Genomic DNA, 511 nt, shown 5'->3' with positions numbered 1-511 from the left:
TGGCAGAAAATCTCAGACGGTCTGAGAGACCTAGGTCTAAACCTTTTTCCTCCACACACGTTCCTACTCTCTGACAGACCGCGGCCTGAGTGTGAGTAGCTGGCATTAAACTTTAGAGCTGATTTTCAGCAAATTAGACGACTAAATCTTATCAAAGACGAAGACCATAAAGGGAAATTTTAGATTTTTATTTAGCTCTGATTCAAAGAGAATAAAAAAAGCTTGTCTTTATTCGATCTCGGAGTCCGAAATAAAAATCCCGAGTCGTATCAGAAATTCATAAACCAGGCCCCAGGAGCCCCGGAATTTCAGCCTCCTGAACAAGTCCCTGGCTGGGGTTATTCTATGAACAAGGCAGCGTGGTCTTTTGTTCCTAAGGTACGCTACTGAATACGAGGCGGATGAACACGAACAAACTAGTTCTGCTGTTCTGACGGTGATTGGTCTATTTCTCCTCTCCTGCTTGATCGGTTCTTCTGAATACTTTTGTGCTCAGTCAGTTGCACAGTTG

This window comes from Diaphorina citri, unplaced genomic scaffold (genome assembly GCF_000475195.1).
Source record: "Diaphorina citri unplaced genomic scaffold, Diaci psyllid genome assembly version 1.1 scaffold31, whole genome shotgun sequence".
NCBI lineage: Eukaryota > Metazoa > Arthropoda > Insecta > Hemiptera > Psyllidae > Diaphorina > Diaphorina citri.
Note: the sequence above shows the minus strand (reverse complement) of the source record.